This window comes from Coptis chinensis, chromosome 6 (assembly GCF_015680905.1).
Source record: "Coptis chinensis isolate HL-2020 chromosome 6, ASM1568090v1, whole genome shotgun sequence".
NCBI classification, from domain to species: Eukaryota; Viridiplantae; Streptophyta; class Magnoliopsida; order Ranunculales; family Ranunculaceae; genus Coptis; species Coptis chinensis.
In genome coordinates, this window is record NC_141461.1 from 4,517,464 (window position 1) to 4,536,009 (window position 18,546).

The window sequence follows — 18,546 nt, forward strand, 5'->3', positions numbered from 1 at the left end:
TCGACCAAAACCAATCCTCCTTTGACAAAATGAGTCCCGTGAAGCTAATGAATAAAGAAAAAAAAAATAATTAATGATTTAGATATACAGGAAATGGAATTGGCTTAGTTAAGGGAGATATTTTTTTCTAAAAAATAGGCATTGACACATCCTGCATGTGCTCCTACTTTGTGTGTACTTTTCTACCTTAAAATAGTGCTCTCTTAACCATGGTGCCATGCCAAACATTCAAAATTCAAAGACAATATCTGAAAAACCTATATTGCAGACACACTTACCTATAAAAGTCTAGAGGAGGATAACCAAATAAGTTCTTGGTAATTTCACAGTTTATTTTAACCTCAAATTTTCCGTGTCAGACTCATCTACCTCGCAAGATATCATCTTCTAATAGAATATGTCCAAGCTTTGTTGATATTCGATCTATTTCGTATTTTTGTTACAACAAATAATTCCCAACTACATGCTAAGAAATAATCCCTTCTACAAAATACAAATTGAATCAATCTATAGAGAAGGCATATTGACACCATTTTATTAAGACCAATAAAAACTGAATTACATAATTTAATCATGCAGTTAATAGTTTCAAGTTTAAAGATAGGACAGGTCGACGACCTTTTAAAATATTGATATGTACACAGGTTAGCGCATATGCCCACAACCATCTAGTTAACGAAAAAACCTTAAGACATCTTATTTGTTTCACACATATAAGGTACACCCATCTATTGTTACAAAACCTAAAAGGAAATTTCATATTTGATTCCGCAAATAGAAAAGCCCAAACCTTATTAATTATAATAAGGGGACTCATGATTGAACATAAAAAACTACATTGTAATTTTAAGTGAGCTCCTACAACTAACCACGCTAACAAAGACACTACAACAAAACTGGTTGCACTAATAAACGCCAAGAATTACAATGCGAGGCATGCGTTAATAAAAACAGTTCCATGTGACACTTCAATTGCACAACTCTTGGCATCAAATGTGAAATAAGTGACACCCCAAACACATGTATGAATGATAGCTTAATACTACACTTAATAGTACTAACTATAAAGACGATAATTTATTCAAGCACAACAAAAAATTTCAAATATAGGACCATTTGAAAAAAAAAACAAAAAACGACAAATAGAGTAAACCATCAAACACTAAAGCTAATTAAGTACTGGCTTCATGTTTCATTAGAAAAAACTCCGGACTATAGTTTCAAAGTTATAAACATAAACTCCCTAAAGTATAAGACCCTTCTCAAAGTTATCTCTCAAGTGATTTGAAAACCTTTACCAACAACCGGCTCATATGCACCTATAGAAATAGACACCAAAGCTATTCAAGCTCATAAAGCTAGCTTTCCAACTATCAAACAAAACTTTGGCATGAGCAGTCGTGCATATACAGTTGTGAACAAATTCTAGGCTGAAAATTGATGGTATACTTTAGTGTGTGTGTGTGTGTGTATATATATCAATTAGAATTAAATTTTAGTGGAAATAATCTGTCTATTCTTGCAAAGTTTCTTATCACAATGGAAGAGCTATGTATCTTGGAAGAGTCAAATTAGAGCAACTAAGGTGCAAAAGATGAACAACCATTTCGGATGCGTAAATTTTATCTGCAACACTTTACATCGGGTCCATAGTTGAGCTAAATTAATTAGAAGTACAATAGCAGTGTCTATACTAACCACTCTAAAATGGCTATTTCTTAGATTTGAAATACTCACTCTGAGACTCAATGTGGAGTCTTTGCCAAAAGGTCTCAAAGTAAATATCTACATGTGAGTCAGCAACTCAGCACTTACTCTGTATATGTGAGGTCTATTACTCAGTTCAAGTATGTCATTCAAAAAAATCAGAAAAGAAAAAAAAGATAAAATAACAGGAAACCTGCCATTGCTCTTAAGTATTTTCACGAATCACTCTAAAAATTAGTGGAGCTAACTTATATCCATAAGTCTGGTTAAAGAAAAATTCTTATCTTAACTGCTCAAGTCGACAGTCACACCTCATTTTGGAACCACACTTCCTACTATTTCAACGTTGACCACAAATAAACAATACCTACCAATAGATCATATACTCAAATTTAAACACAATTCCGCAAAATTGGCAAAAGCTTACTTGCTATAATTGCGCTCATTCCCAATTCCTGAAAAAAAATTAAAAAAAAAAAAAGACGTGCGAAAACCTTAAATCATCAAAATATCAATCAACAAAAGATTAAGTACTTATAAGATTAAGAGGAAAACAATGTAACTAAGAGGTGACATACAGCGCAACATGGGCCAACAAAGTAGAACGGATATAGCATTAGTGGATGAACCAAATGATGATACATTAGTAATGGAGAGCACTAATAAGGTCATAGACCTCAACCTTCATAAGTACCATTCAGTATGGCTTCTAAAGAAAAGAAATTATGTGAATGAATCTTCACAAATAGATATGAACTTTACACACATAGACGTGCACAAAAGGAAAAAGAAAACATAAAATTCCAATTGCATGTAAAAGAAAATGCCAAAATATTGGACATCCTTATAAGTCATGAAATAACCTTCACAATAGATCCAACCTCAAAAAGTATTATGCAGCTTCATATCTTGATTTATAACAAAATTAGAAAGTAAGTAATGCAATGTGCTAACCTGAAAATTTCAAAAACAAAAGTCTAAATACATATGTAGATACTAAACCAAAAAATGAAACGAAACCAGAAATCGATAAAAATGATTTTTAAAACTTCGAGCAACTTATGATAGATATGAATGTACAATTAACTGAGCAATAAAGAGCAAGATAAGTTACTTATTGGTTAGCGATATATAGGTAGGTTGAACTTGATCTTCAGGAAGGCTTTTCATCCCCAAAAACTTCAAAATTCCCCCCCTACAAAAAATAATAATTCACATTAGCTAACATATTGCATTGTCATAGGATAATGTGTTCGCATTGTCATAGGATGGGACACCCGGAATCACAGCCGAGAGGCTTAGATGACTAAAAAGGGCAGTTGTTAGTTAAAACGTGGTAAGATAGTTTGGTAGTTGAATGTTAGCTCGCCCACGCCTCTATGTTGTTCTAAGAGGTTGCTAAAATAGTGTATTGATACAGGTTATACAACACCATAGCCTTTTCTTTGTAGGGTTGCATACCAGGTTATATATATATATGAAGCAATAATCACTCAATCAAAACTTAAAAACTTCAAATTTACAGTAGAAGCTAAAACTAACTCAATGCATATAAGAATTATAACAAAAAAACTTTTGAGATTGATAGTAGGTAAATAGGTAAATGCATTGTCATGTTTCACTGCCTATCCAGTTTAGTATCTTAGATTCCCAACTTTTTTCTGCTTACCTTTCATAACATCAGGTCCTCTTAACCACGTACAAAGCCAACCACTATTGCCTAGAGGCATACAGGAACCAGAGTTCCAATTCACAATTTTAGCTTGCATGTTTGGCACCTTAATTAAGTCCCACTGACGCATACTTACTGAATTTTCCTTTATTGATGCAACGTGTCAATACTGTAGTGGAGTTAGACATGCCATAGCCCTGGAAAAATATAATGATTTGATATTAAGATTGTATGCAACAATCAATCGCTTATAAATTTCCAATGGAATCTCATCTTAGGTCAAAAAACATTCACATATAAATAAAACTTTATTTGGGCGCTAAGTAGAATCCCAATTCATATATAAGCATAGATTGAAAAAAAACTACTGGAAGCTTTTAATTCAAAAAGAACTACTGAAAGCTTTTGAGTTGTTTATAATGAAAATCAATCATGTCAACTATGCTGGCGCATAAAGATGGAACTTGACAACCAAAGTCCCTTAAGTATTTTATTAACATCTAAGGCTCTAACTCAAACATATTGTTTGCAAAATTTTGAGCGATTCAAGCTTCTCGAAACTATAGTGTATTCAGATGTGTTGCAAACCACCATTTGTTTTAACTCTAACCATTTTTATGGTACCTCCTAATTAACATAGCATCGAAATAAAAGAATATTTGTTCTACATTACGACAAAAAAATTCAAATTACAAATCTTGAAAAGATAGTTCAGTTAAGCGGACGAAAATAATACTTATTTAATAGACAAAGAATGCTTCACTTCACCTGAATGAAATCAACACCAGAAAAACTCTGAGGGAAGTGATGTACTCAAAGGAGCTGCACCACTTGAAAGTGGTTTCAAAGGTCAAAATTTGTTCATATTCAGTTCAGCTTATAAGTTCAATCTTCATATCGGATATCGGATTTTTTAATCTCCTTCAAAGTGCAAAAGGAGACCTGAGATACCATATAAACTGCAAATTCTCAAGTTCAATAGAAACAATGGTTTCTATGATGCAAGCAAGCAGCTACAACTAAGATGCATTACTTATATCGATGGTCTTAGTGGGCAATCCAAAACAATTGTGCTACGAATGTGAAGATGTTGCAAAAGTCGTGAAAGATGACTATCACCACAAAAAAAACAGACTAAGTTAGACATTATCACAAACACTTAGACCCCAATTCTACTTAGCACAAACAATAACTATTACTTGAAAATCACACAGAAAACGAATAATTAAAAAACCACAAAATTAGCAATCAATAATAATTGTCAAAGAGCAAAAAATGTCACCTGAAAACTCCTCGCCAAGCCCCTAGAGTTTAATGAAGTTCAAGAGAAAGCGAGTTCGATAGACATGGCCATTGTATATCTGATGAAAACAAATGATTTGAGGAGATAGATGAATTGAGGAATTGAAGGTAATGAATTGAGAAGGGTAAACACATAATTGTTATTGATTTTGTTGCTATTCTTGTAGATTGATTGAAAATAGAGTTTTTGGTGGGTTTTTACGAAGGGTTTTCCTTGTTTTTTTGGTTATTAAGGTTTTGTAAATGTAACAACCAATCATTATTCTTGTGCCAAAATTGAATGCAACTAAATCAAGCTAACCAATTTGGAGTCCTTTCAAAGATGGTGTACCAGGGAAAAACCTTCAGTCCAGGAAAAAAACTGCAGTAGAAGGATGATGGTGTGTGCTTCGTGAATATTGATGTGTTTTCTTAGGATATATATATTATAGCTCTCCCCTCATCAATCGAGGGAGAGTTTTGAGAGTGTCCACGTGGCCAAAGCTAATTACGATAAAATAGGGAAAGCTAATTACGTGAAATCAGGAGCCAAAAAATTCATCTACTTTTTTGGTGCCGGCCTTTCTCCCCTAACGAGAAGAGGTAAGCCCCAACAAAAACCCCAACTCTCTCACAAAGTGGGAAAAAAAAAAATAAAAATAAATAAATATATATATATATATATATATATATATATATATATATATATATATATATATATATATATATATATATATATAAATAAAAATTGTAGAACTCAATAGACCTTTGCCAATCAATTCCTTCTCCTTTCTCTAAAAATTGATTTCTATCTCTTCTCAATCCTTAATGTTTAATAGATTTTGAAAGGCAAAACAAAAAAGGGTTTTGCTTTAGTGTAGTTGAATCCATACAATTTCTCCAGTAATGACTAAATGAAAAAGGGTTTAGTTTATTAATACGTACAATTTCTCTGGTGATGAAGGTATTTTTTTTAGGTTAAATTGTTACTTTTTCTTCTTCGATATGGGTAATGTTTGTATGAGTTTGGGTAGTGGATTTCCTCAGCAAGTCTAGCAAAATCATGTACTCATACTGCAAAAAATAACAGTAAAATTGAGACATACCAAGGAGAAAGGAGAAGGAATATGTGAATTGTCATCTTTTCTCGTAATATGTTATTAGTCGGGTGGGGAATTGATTGGCAAAGGTCTATTGAGTTCGACAATTTTCCGTTTTTTTTTTAGAGAGTTTGGGGTTTTTGTTGGGGTTTACCTCTTCTCGTTAGTGGGGAAAGGCCAGCACAAAAAAAGTAGATGAATTTTTTGGCTCCTGATTTCACGTAATAAGCTCTCCCTATTTTATCGTAATTAGCTTTGGCCACGTGGACACTCTCAAAACTCTCCCTCAATTGATGAGGGGAGAGCTATAATATATATAGAGACTATTTCCAAACCCCCTCTTCAGCCTTGGTTCGCCTGGGCCGTTGAGAATTTATGGAAGGGCTCCCTCTAAACAAGAGTAAAGCCCTATTCTTTACCAAAAAAAAAACTGGAAGTGTTACATGTGATGTTGTGTTTCACATTAGAACAAACCAACTTGGGCTAGGGTTGAATTACGAAGATCAAGGTTGAGTACAATCGGAGAAGAAAAAGGGGGGGGGTCCATAATCACTTGGTGCATTACTAACGAATTCAAGACATGAAAATGCCGCATGCCAGTATTTATGGTTAACACAATCCTTATACATCCTTCCCATGCTAATGATGCTACCAAGTACAAGGTGAGGCACGAGGCCACGAAAACAACCTGCAACTGTTCTCATATAAGATTGGCGATTTTTGACAAAATATCATCTTGGGGTAGGTGGGGTTATTGGACAAGTCGCCCGAGTACTATCTTATTGCATCTACAAATAGGGCAGGAAATGGAGTGGGTTCAGGTCGGATTCTCATTCAAAACTCTTTACCATATCCGGATCTATTCGGATTCGGGTTGGATTTCGGATATCCATATCCACTAAAAACACACATAAAAATACACTATTTTAATGATTTTCATATATAAATGTAAGATATAAATTATTTTTAGGCATAAAAATATGAATCTTGTTAAAATGGTTCGGGTTTTCGGATATTCGGATCGGATAATTTAGATTCGGATATGGTCTATTCGGATAAAAATGAATTCGGATATGGGTCAGATTCGGATTGATCCCATACCATTCCCAGCCCTATCCACAAACATTCACAAATCTCCCCAGATATTTCACTATGAATGAGATACCAATAGATAAATAAATTGCAAATTTAATGATGTGTTACAGCCATTTATATGTTGTATGGCAAGCGTCTCGGTTAATTTTGGTCTCAAATCCAACGTATCCAATGTCTAGTCTCAAACAAAAATAAGACTTCAACAAACCGATATGGTAGGTGGTACCATACTACAAAATATCTCGATATTTGGAGATATTTATCCAGATGTCAGAGAAAGATATATAAATATCACGATATGTTTAGAGATATATACGACTGTAAATATCGGTAATATTTTAATGATATTTGTAATATTTGTAATATTTGGAGATATTTTGCGATTTAGAGATATTTGGCGATATTTTGTGTATATAACAATTTTATTTAATATTTATTATTATATTTCAAATAAATATAAATAATGTATCATGATATATCAAAAATATCCACAATATTTGTCGATATTTTAGATATATCTACGATATTTACATGTGAAACAATGTCAAATATCTCCAAAGATGAGGATATATCCACGATACATATCCATAAATTGAATATCGATAAATATCCATATCCTGATATTTTGTACTATGGGTGGTACACCTAGACAAGTACATTGCTTCCATATATCAAATAATGTACCAAGCTCAGAGATTGTGTCAATTATAGGTTCTTGGGCTATAGGCTTAACCCTTGAAGATAGTGAAAAGAGAACTGGGTATCACTCAGTGGGTTTTCAAACTTTTTGAATTGGATTATTATATTTGAAAGAAAACATTAGAGGTCTTAAGCCTTCTTCAGTTCTTGGTAAGGAATAGTTTTTGTGTGGAACTAAAATCTTGACAAGGAAGAAGATGCCAATGGTGACGAAAGTTTGCCAAAGCTGCCTGAATTCCAATGGGCCTTTTCGTTTCTTTTTATTACTAGAATGTGGAATGGCTTTCAATTTGTTTTTTAACGGCTATAGTGAGGTTTTCCAAGTAGAGCGGGCCCTTTGATTTTAGTTTATTTTTGGGGGCCCTATGTTATGGAAAAAGGGCTTAGACAATATGGGCTTGCACCCATTTCTAATGCAAGTCAATATTTTTCCCCTCTTATCACCTCCACGTAGGCAGTTTTTTCCTCTTATCACCGTTTTGGTGAAAAGCAAGGTGAAGCTCCCCAATGCAAAGGTGAATATTAATCTCGGACGGGATGTTAGATTTCGTCTGGACGGAATGAAACATCCCGTCTGAAAAAAAAAAAAAAAAAAAAAAAAAAAAGTCATGCGGACGGAAATGAAACATTAAAAAAAAAAAAAAAACCCCATTTAAAAAAAAACACACACACGAGACGGAATCTAACATCCCGTCCAAAGTTCAAAAGTCAACCACTATCTCGGTTGAAGATTTCACTCTGGTAATGACTTGGGAAAATAGTCACCCTCCTTTTCACCTCTGCATTGGGCACTAAATTTGAACAAAAAAGAGGTGAAAATTTTCACATACCCCTCTTTTTCACCTGCATTGGGAATGCTCTAAAGAGGATTTTAAATCCACCTTCTCACATTTTGTATTATACTTATTTTATTTCTTTTTGAAAAAACATATGGGGGATTGGGGGTGGGGTGGGTCTTCAAGAGTCTTCCAAAGGCATTATTTTCGCCGCATGCTCCCATAATGCCCTAGGCCATTAGGCCATAAAGTGCCTAATCTAATATGAGTTGGAGTACTATTAATAGAAGGCAAAGCTTGGAATATAAGAAAAATAAAAAGTTTGATTTCTAGTTGAACTCTTAGTGGGTGTTTGGTTCTCATTTTTTCAAAAAATCATTTTTTCTTAAAAAGTATTTTTTTGAAAAAATATTTATTCTAAAAACAGTTTTTCAATAAACATGTTTGGTTGTGATTTTTCTTAAAAACTATTTTATCAAATAAGATTTCACACTATATTTTTCGATATATTTTGGCATATTGTGGCATAAATCACTTAAGTCTAAAACATCCGAAGAGTTCATTTGCCTTGAGCACCCAAAGTGTTTCTTTCAAAGAAAAATAGTTTTTTAACTTGAAAAACAAGTTTTACCTAATTATCATCAAAGACCATTAATACTGAGTAGTGGAAAATGCTTCCAGTGACCCACATCAGCCCTTTTTTCTCTAAACTGACACATCAGATTTTACATAAAAAAAGAATTCTACGCCCTTTTTTGACGATTTCAATTGTTCGTGACCCGAAATAGATAAAAACATCTTTCTATATTTTTTTTTTTCAATTCTACAAAACACTCCTAACTCAAAAAAAAAAAATCATCTCTTCAAACTCTCTATCTTATTCTTCTCTACTTCCAAAACTAAACGAGGTGAAAAAAAAATATGATGGCGAAACGGATGCTTTCTTAATATTATTCTCAGTAGAAATAGCATTATCAGAACTTTGCCCAAATGTTTTAATCGCACTCCAAAATCTATCCCCACCCCAATGATCCCCACTATAATCTTCATCAAATCCAAGTTTCCCATTACCACAAGACAATCTTTTCGCCGTCCGTAAAATCACCCCTTCACCCCAATTCCCCTCAAAGTAGTACCCTTTATCATCAATCGGAAGTATCTTAATAGATAAAATAGATGGATCTCCATAACCCGATTACTATGAAAACAAGCGAAATAGTACCATCACTTACAAACACTATTCCTTACGTAAATGGTGATCATCAACTTGACTCCAACCACTATTAAGTGAATAAATGTTTGAGTACCTTCTAGCGAAATATCGAAAAGTGGCTCATTATCGAAATCAGGTAATTTTATTAAACCAAAGAAAATTCTTTCTTGAATACATATGACCTTGGGGCACTCTTCCAATCTTTGTAATAGTTTGTTGGCCGATCGAAAGTGGGAAATAACGAAGTGTGTTCAATGGTGGTGTTATGTAACTTGAACGACTTGCATTTCTTTGGTATTCCCCTGTATATGCAAAATCTTTAAACCAAAGTGTATTTGTTGGTGGTGTTTGGACATTTGTTCTTGCACCACAGCTTATTCTTAGTGCAAATGGCTCTGCAACAAAAAAGAAACAATCTTTAGTAAGTCTAAACAGAATGTATTGTTAAATAAAAGAGTTGGTGTTTGTTTTGTTTGTTTGTTTACCAGGTTTGGAAGATGAAGTTGAAAGAGTAGTGAGTAGAATGAGCAGTTGCAGAAGCATTTTTGTTGTGGGGTTTAATGGTTGGTGCAACTTGCAAATAGTAGTGGTCTGCTTTTCATCTCCTACATATTTTTTTTTTCTCTCTCTCTCTTTTTAGTTTTGTTTTCTTTGTTTGTTGCTTTGTCCTTTTTAATGGTGTTTCTGTTAGTTAGTTAGAATAGAAGTTATATTGACATGTGAGTGTGTGAGTGATACTGTCAGGTTTTAAAAAAAAAAGAATTATTGTCAGAGCAAGAAAGAAACTATAAGGGTGGGATCATGCAATGGAAGCCATATCCATTAGACATGGGAACCATGGTGGAAGCCCCTCTTACAGACATAAGCTCTAATAGTATCTTAGAAAGAGATAGGACGAGCAGCTCGGTCAATTGTTATAGAATGGAAACTTAAGCACATTTTTTTGTGAATGAAACTCCATCCATTGTAGCAACTTAGCATAGAGAAAGAACTTGAAAAACTAAAAAAAACAGCTTTTGTACGTGCCAGGGATAGTATGACACTAAAGGTTCTTTCAATGAATCCAATTTGTTATCGTAATTCGAGTAGGTATGCATCTGATAACCTTTAACATGTCATATTTGAGGAGTTGCAGTTGCATGATCACAGTCCGGCTATTCTATCCTTTTGGATTCCTTTATATCCAGGAACCCTTTTAGATTTTTTGAGCATACTCTTAGTAGTAGTTAAGACTGTCCCATCTATGGCAAACCCTCCTTATATATGGATGGACCATTTTAATTAGATCAGCAACATCAAGTACACTGGCCATGGTCCCAGACTCCTAGTGTTCCGATATGATTTCACGCTTCATATAACATAGGAATGATAGGATAGACCAAAGTGTTTAAGTTGGTACAACATGTTTACATGGAAATATATCAAAACATGCTATGGTCTGTAGTCCTTTGTCTTAGTTATATTCAGAAACCTTCGTACAACCATAAATTATGTTATCACTGAATAACACAATCCTAGGCACTGACACGATATTATCGACTCAATACGCAGGACTGATTGTGTGCTTTCCTATTTCTTTTTCCATTTTTTTTTTCTCTTAGATCTGTTCTCGATCATATTAGTGTTGAATGCTTCAAAAAGGTGCTATTAATTCAGGGATGTTAGGGTAACTGAACACATGTAATCAACAAACTATATACCAGAAATGAAGAAATTGTGTTTTTCCACTATACAATTGTCCACTAGAACCAACAATAATAACTACCAAGATATCGTCAAGGTTAACAACATTTTATCATGATATATCCAATTAGAAAATTAAATAAGATTTTAAGAAATGATTTAAGACATTTAATTATTTGTGGTTTGCTACTGTTCTTTTAAGCAAAAGAGGTGATATTGTATTGTGTAGCTACTAAGCCAAGAAAATGTGTTTTATTTGATTGCTATGCTTTTATATTCTCTTTTCTAGGCAGTTGCGTCTCTATTCTTCTCACAATTCTTTTTTAGGAAGAGATGTGTATCTGAAATTAGCCTAACCAACTACCTGAAAGGAACTCCTTATGATATAGTGTAATTTTTCATTCATGGAGATCTTCTGTTTCATCACTTGATGATAAGCGCCATTGTGCATGTTGGATATGCACTATTCTAATTTTCATTGGTTCTACCATAACATTATTTTTTTCAAATACCATAACATTATTGTTTGAGTTTGTAAATTTTGATTTGCTGGATTTTGTGTAACTTGATTTCTATTGATTTATATTATGCATAGAGGAGAGGCTGAAGTGCAGTCCACGTGCATTGCAAATATGGAGGCCCTGGTGGAAATATTGCAATAGAGTAAGTCAATTCCATCTCTTCCATATAGTTATGCTATTTAGAAATAGCAAGTAATACTAATTGCCTGTTTCTAGATCTAAAATTATGCTTTCAATTTCATTTTTATATTTCTGTAGAGTATACCATTTGACATGAATATGTTTGGGAAATTCTATAGTTAGCCATTTTAGTTTAAACTTTAGAGCTTTAAAACCACATTTCTACGTATATATATATATATATATATATATATATATATATATATATATATATATATATATATATATATAATCCACAATGATGTGTTAGATATTTTCACCAAGTTATTTCGTACTATCAGGAGAAAGGTCCTAGGTTCTTTCACTATGCACTTTCTGTGAATAAATTTAAATAGGGATTCATGGTTTGTGGCACTCATGTTACATACATACTATAGGTTTATGAGAAGTATATTGATCAGCTTTGAGTGTATAGAAGCTTTAAGTCTATAAGTCTAGCTTTTAAATGAAGAGCTGCTAATAACAATGTTTATAGTTTAAGTTTAGCTTCTCATAAATATTTCAAGCTACATCAGATATGTCCAATGAATATATTTTGAGAAGAAAGAAGAAAATAGCCACTGTATGTGTAAATGATGGCGTCTTTTGAAATAAAATACCGAGGGAGTAACCAAGGGAGTTTATTTTGTGTGTGGTGCGAGAATGAACACACGTGTGTAGGGGGGTATCAGCTTGCAGTAACTGTTTTTATGAAGTATTAGCAGGTGGTATCTGTCTCTTGCCTTCAAAAGTAGTGAGGATATTAGTGACTAATTAATCTCATTGAGGATCTTAAGTGTATCTCAAACATAACTTTGAGAAATGTCTTAGTGTTACAATAGGTAGTTGTAATGGCATTTATTGTTGAAGGGATTAACTAGAAGGTACTTGATATGTCAATGGGGATGGTTGGATGGGGATGAGACCTGTGATGGGTTCCAAATAGTTTTAGCAATGCTTTGATAAGAATTTGTAGTCTTGGTCTGTTGGATACTTAAATGTTTGATGAGCAGACTCTTTGGTGTATATAGGATTGAAATTTTTTACATCTTCAAGTGAAAAGGTCAGTGGGCTTACCAAACATGATAGCTAGATTGCTCATTGTTGGTCATTATTTGTCTAGCTTGCTTATTCAATTGAAAAGTTATTCTCAAGTTAAAAAAGTCTGAATCGATATTAAATATAAAGCAATTTATTTCGGTTTGATTTTTCTTACAAACATCCTACTTTAATCTATTCCTCAAAATCTTGACAAGTAGTCTTACACGTTTGCAAATAACCATGGTCGATATGTTATATTGGTGTATACAAGTTTTGAAGTAGGACGCTTGCAGGTGTTAGAAGGCACGGGAGATACCCACTCCCGTGCCTCTGCCTTTTTTGTGAGACATCATAGCACCAATATTGTGTGTCGGAAACACCACTGTTATGCCTCTTTGAGACGTTTTTAGCATGAGTTCCTCCCTCTTTATGTGAATATGGAGAAAAGGTCATGTTTGGGGGATTCATAGAAATTTCCGTGCGGACATGTTGGATCTTTGGAGTAGGAGAAATCGCATGAATAAATTTCTAAGAAGAAGAGGGTATAACGTACTAAGAGTCACAATACATCTTCAAACTATATCTAAGTGATGAGCAGAAAAAGTAGGACATTATTATGTTAAGCTCACGGATAAGATAAACAAGTATCCTTCCAATTAACAATTGGAAAATCTGCATGCAGAAGCATAAGATCACAAATTTCACATAATTATGAACAGAAAAAAGTAAAAACTTCAGATGATTTAAAGAGTTAAATATAGAAATCATTAAACACGGACATTCATTCTAAACAAGTCTGCCTCCTCTCCGAAAATAAATACTTTAAGCTGTAAAGGTCAAAGGTCCAATTCAAGGGACAACTTTGCAGATGTTGTATGATGCTCAGCTTACTATTAGGGAGCAGCAGGAGCAATAATCCCAGGCTACAGTTCCCATTTATCGATAGAAAGACACACTATATCTAAGAACTTCTCCAGATATTAATTCTAATACTGTTCACCGATTCTTAACAGATATTTCAAAGTTTTTACCAAAGGACCGATTACAATGTCGAGAATCACGTGTTCAGGTTCTAGAGTAGTTTGCTCCCTTCAAACAATCTAAGTTGTCAAACAAAATTTCTTATTCTCTATTGATATAAAAAAAAAAAACGTACCACTAATGCAAATTGGACTGTTGTATTGTACATCGAACTCCCTTAGCAAGGAGCTAAGGAAAGTTGTACATCCAAAAAAAAAAAAAAAAAAAAAAAAAAATAAAAAAAAAAAAATTAAAACACCGCAAGAGATATTCTTCAAACAAGAAATTGCACGGGGATATATTAGTGTAAAGTAGAACATAACAGTTTTGGAGATAAAAATATCAATTATCGCTTTTGAACTAAATACAAGGTTAAGCAAGAATCGTAAGCCAAGACATCACTTTCTACATTGCAACCTCTGTTGTTTTCTTAACGAACATGCAAAATTTTGTGCCATAGAAATATAGAATAGGCATTAGTTTTTCCAGTAAGCACATATGTCTACATATCTATATGGAAAACTATATACAAATAAAATAAAAAGAGTTTTATAGACATAACCCCCCACAACTTTGGCCAATTAGACATGATCCCTCCAAATTCTTTAAACAGTAGTGTTGAGGTGTCTTCAAAAACGCCTTTGCTTTGACAAGCGATACCACTCCCCAAACAAAAAATACCCAACAGCTACGAGTACTCGATCTGATGTAGCTTTATTGGGATTACTTCCAAAACAATGTGGTTGACATGTATTCTTTGAAACATGGATGAGAAAAAGCGTAGTAGCTAACGAAAATGAAACCGAGAATTTTATAAGAAGAGAGCCTCCACTGTTGGAATCTCTTCCCGTATCAGTGATTTATTAAACCTGCTTTTCAAGATTTTCGCAACCATGAGAGAGAGAGAGATGTCATGTTGGTCGCAGTTCCATAGTGTTTACGAGAAAGGACCGTGAAGGGTGAAAAAGAAAGTCGGGCTTCCCAAGCTCAGAAACTTAGTTGCAAGTAAAATTACTCTTGCATTTATCGCAAAAAAAACTTCTTATATCATTTTACAACGAGAAAAGAATCTTGGAATATAATTACAGACCGCCATCAACTAGATGTAGTAAACCAAATATATCAACATCTCTCCAGTTTCCTCAAACAAAGTATCGAATGAGCGACCTTGCAGCTCGCCACCCTAAAAAAGACATTATTCTCTACAAACAAAACATATCTATATGCAATTCTAGCACAAATAAAATTTTATAAATCTAATGCTATATTTGGAATTATCCAAAACTGTAAATGATATGAGTTCTTTATTGTGTGTTATGAAATAAATAAAGAAATAAAAATAAATAAATTACCTGTTTATCTTTGTTTCCAACAGGAGCAAGACCCACGAAACGGGTTACATGAACAGCCTCATTGTTAAGATATGGTTCACGTGCATAATAAACACCTTTTGTACCTGCAACGTGATACCTGTAGAGTACAAGATAGTGCACACTCAAACGATAGGATCTGAAATAAAAAAAATACTTAAGTTCATTATCCCCAAGTCCCTAACATATGGGCAAGCTCAAAGCAAAGACATAATATGCTAATATGCATAGTGCATATAAGTTGTACATTTATTTTTTGCGATTCACATTATGTATTAGAATTTGAATCATACTTTTGGCCCTGGCTATGCCACTATTGAAAAAATTGTTGCCCTAAAAAGTTTTGCCACAAGTTACCGCTATTACTTTCATAATACAAGCTGTATTGATTGTATAATGTCATAAGACATTTCTACTTGATACAATTATTCACTTTGATATGAAAGTGGTCACCTAGATAGCATCAAAAACAGTCAATGCCTCACCTAAACAACTGATTAATCAATAGACAACTGGATATCACCACAATTTCTTTAAAAGGTATTCTAAATCATTTAGAACATGCATGTATGCATATAAATAAATGAATAGAAAACATATAAGACAAAACAACAAAACATAATCAGATCCAAAACAAGTAATGTTGCAGTTCCTGGAATTGCAACGTGAGGAAGAGCATGCCAGACACTGAGGCTACAATAACAAAAAATGTAAAATGGGTAGAGTTGAATGCTTGCCTCCAATGATACCATGTGAGGAGACCCATTGGATCAAACCCATAACCAAAGAAAATAAAAATAACGAGCTCCAAAAGACTTCCAAGCAAGAGAGAGGATAAATGTCTCTCACCGAAAAGAAAAGGATGCAGGTCTTCTCTCAGATATGCATGATCAAAACCTCTTTGGAAATAAAAGTCTGATCACTATAGATTCTCTAAAAGGCAATTCAAATGCAGCTGTTTTTGAGACTCCAAATGGTGTTTTCTTTTTTAATGAGCGGTCGAAGTTAGTTCAGTCATTCCAAAAATTACAAAAAGGTAATCCCCACTTAGCAAGATATTATGGTACAAGATTATGCACACCCCCAAACGAAAAAGAAAGACCTTTGATCTACAATGTTTTCCCAACTAACCACGAAGTCTTGAAATCTTAAGGTCTTCAAGTCCGCTACCCCTAGAGTCCTAGACCAATCATAGAGTACTTCCTTGATCTCCAACAAGACAAGTGATCTGAGTTTTCACAGTAGACTGCTTACTGACTATTATAGCCTTCATAGCTAGGTTACATGGATATGCCATATTTTGAAAAAAAATTTGTGTCGGATACGTATCCACGTGTCCGTGTTGGACACAATGTATGTAATTTACCTTGAATTTTGATATTTTGCCGTGTCCGACAATTCGTATCCATGTCCGATACGGACACACCTACCCGTGTCAATGTAATTCAAAAGTAATAATTATATACTATCACACATTCTGTTAAGCCTCCAGCTAATTGACATCTGGTTTTCCAAATTGTATTGCTGTTTTCTCCAATTCTCCCACATCCAGATCAATGCACGAGGTGTTGCATGTATAGAGTTAGAATTGCCTCGGAGTGATGGGTCTGTACAGGGATGTTCTTATATCATACGGCTCACCCCTTCTAACTGTAACTTATATTATTGTTTTTCAAATATTGGATTTGTTTTTCAGAACTTATTGCAAAATTCAAAATTTGTTAAGCCAAGTCCACTTTTAGAGGATTCCAACTTCAGAAACATTTCATACATACCGCTTCCAAAGAAATTGGTCCATACATTGTCAACTGTGATGCCTCCCCCGCCTCCAAAAACTATGCCTCCACCTCCTTCGAGGACAATGCCTCCACCACCATTAAAGCTAATGTCATCGACTCCATTTTCGGAAGTTGGTCACAGTATTTCAAATCCTACCAAATCAACATCAGACCCTGTTCCAGGTGTTTATAAAAATGATCCTTATTAAGACAATTATTTACTCTCAAAGGATATGGCAAAGGAGCCGTGTTTTTCAATGTGGGGTTCATAAGCATGTGGATTTCTTTGATAAGTACGAGGAGCTTATAGTAATGGTTTAAAATCATATGTGCGCCCATTTTATTGCTCTTATTATGGTTACAAAGTAAGCGACTATCCATCCATAGTTTATTGAATGTAGTTTCTGAAGGGTTTTGTTCTAATTAGTTTTTCAATTTATTGAAGGATGAGTTGTTATGGGGTGCTGCATGGTTGCACAAAACAACTAAAAATTGAACTTATTTGAATTATATTCAAGTTAATGGACAAACACTTGGTGCTGACGAGTCTGATAATATATTTAGTTTGGATAACAAACATGTTGGAGCAAGATTCTCCTCTCTAAGGTCCAAATGCCTTTTCAAAGAAGTCGATTTGTGGATTTCATGATATTCTTTTTGAAATTGGGGATTATTATGTACATTTAGTTTCTGAATTTGGGTTTTGGGTATTGCTTACAACATGTAGTTTTTGAACTTGGGTTTTGGGATTGAATTAAGAAGTAGGCACTTTGCTAGACCTGAAACCAAAACCTTTTAACTTTTGAATTATCACAACACTTGGCGGTGAACTAGAAAATATGTACCATCGAGTGTAAACTTACCTTATTCAAATTGTGACTTTCGGGTTAGAGAAAACAAATTTTATCCGACTGCTTCTATCGCCAATCTGTAACAATCATACCACCAAATTCCAGTCCGGTTGAAGGTCTCGTGGGTAACGGCTAGAATCTCTTATGCATCTTTCTCCATGGAGTTAAAGTGAACTTATGTGTTCTACTCTTCATGTAATCATTGTGTTTTTGGTTTAGTTGCTAGAGCCATGTGATTGAATGTAGTTACCACTTTTAGTGCTAATACACCAATTTTTCTTTTGCTCCACAGGTTACCATGTAGGCACAGATCTGTTTTACGTCGATGGCGACATCGCCACTTTCGGTTTCGAAATTGCTTTGGCACCATCGAGATGACATATACGCTATTTCTTGAAGGTACCACCGCTCTCGTTCTTAAGTCGAGAACAAATTAGGCAATGTTCTCGTTTTTGCGGAACATAGTAGACTCTGATGATTAGGAGGAAAAGGGATGCAAGTAGTTGCATTAAGAATAGGCTGGTTAAAGATCCATGTTTTATATGGTTAACATTGTAGGTTCACAGGACACTTTGTTAGA

General features: G+C 34.0%; 1 long non-coding RNA gene across 4 annotated transcripts; it reads right to left on the reverse strand.

Moving 5' to 3' along the window:
- Nucleotides 1–11: 11 nt before the first annotated feature.
- On the reverse strand, nt 12–5,278 carry LOC147490923 (uncharacterized). Of its 4 annotated transcripts, none has more exons than XR_015199977.1 (4): nt 4,662–5,278; nt 4,148–4,321; nt 2,571–3,576; nt 12–44 (listed from the first exon to the last, which is right to left on the reverse strand). It is a non-coding gene; the product is annotated as an uncharacterized LOC147490923 (long non-coding RNA). The 4 variants fall into 4 exon arrangements; XR_015199976.1 differs by lacking the exon at nt 12–44 and having other exon boundaries at nt 2,179–2,902; nt 3,377–3,576; XR_015199975.1 differs by lacking the exon at nt 12–44 and having other exon boundaries at nt 2,179–3,576.
- Between the last annotated feature and the right edge of the window lie 13,268 nt (nt 5,279–18,546).